General features: G+C 47.9%; 1 non-coding gene across 1 annotated transcript; it reads right to left on the bottom strand.

The window, feature by feature from the left end:
• Window positions 1–291: 291 nt before the first annotated feature.
• On the bottom strand, window positions 292–374 carry Pmar_PMAR016532. Its single transcript has one exon. It is a non-coding gene; the product is annotated as a tRNA-Tyr (tRNA).
• Between the last annotated feature and the right edge of the window lie 687 nt (window positions 375–1061).

The raw sequence follows: 1061 nt of genomic DNA, 5'->3' as shown, positions 1-1061 counted from the left end.
GACAAAGTTGATTTTCATGTATTGCGTCGACCTCCATGGTCACTGACAAAGATAAACGTCTCGGTCGGGAACATGTCAATTAGCATTGTGACAGCCTCATCGGATTCCTTACGTTCGCGCCGAAGGCAAACTCCGGGCAAGTGAACATTGTACTGGGGCAAGGGCGCGGACAATTCTGCTCGAATGTTATGTCACAGGGACAAGACAGACGCAGGGGGCCTTAGAGAAAGTTATAGGGATCACTATCTCGTTGGGATCACCTGTTAAAATGATTGATATCAAAAATCTATTTCCGGCAACCCGGAATCGAACCAGGGACCATCCGATAACCAAAAATCTACAGTCGGACGCTCTACCAACTGAGCTATTGCCGGTCTAAAGAAATGTCGAATGTATCGTTACGCTTCGTTCAGCACTCCAGTTCAACTGCACCTTACAACAGGAAGGAATTGGCGTCAGAGTCTCACGGGTACAGCTGGTCGACAGCTACGCATCCAAACGAAACTGTGAACATAATGTCTGTTACGAAATTTGTATGCTCGTAAAGCGAAAGATCTTCCCACGGAGGATCCTCGTGCTCCGGTAGACCGTTGGTTCGATCCTCCCACGCGTCATTTGAAACAGAGAATTCTGCTGGCAAGAATCCGGCACGGGTGACTGTTCACCGTGCGATGGATCACTCGTGTCACACCCGGAAGCTTTCTCTGACCAACATAGTACTTGCTGCTTATTACTCAATTCATTAAGCCGAAATGCAGCGAGTTTGGTACAAGACTGTGGTGACTCTGTGCCGAAAGTGATAAGAATAGACAATCATTAATTTCATGATTTATTTACATCCGTATCACCAGTCACCACTTTTCGTTCATATACCACTCATCTCAGAAATAATCGCAAATGGAATGTATTCGGGTTTCGGGTTTCGGGTTTCGGGTTTCGGGTTTCGGGTTTCGGGTTTCGGGTTTCGGGTTTCGGGTTTCGGGTTTCGGGTTTCGGGTTTCGGGTTTCGGGTTTCGGGTTTCGGGTTTCGGGTTTCGGGTTTCGGGTTTCGGGTTCGGGTT

Source organism: Perkinsus marinus (assembly GCF_000006405.1).
Source record: "Perkinsus marinus ATCC 50983 genomic scaffold scf_1104296928290, whole genome shotgun sequence".
Classification (NCBI taxonomy): domain Eukaryota; phylum Perkinsozoa; order Perkinsida; family Perkinsidae; genus Perkinsus; species Perkinsus marinus.
This window is presented reverse-complemented; position numbering and strand designations above follow the sequence as displayed.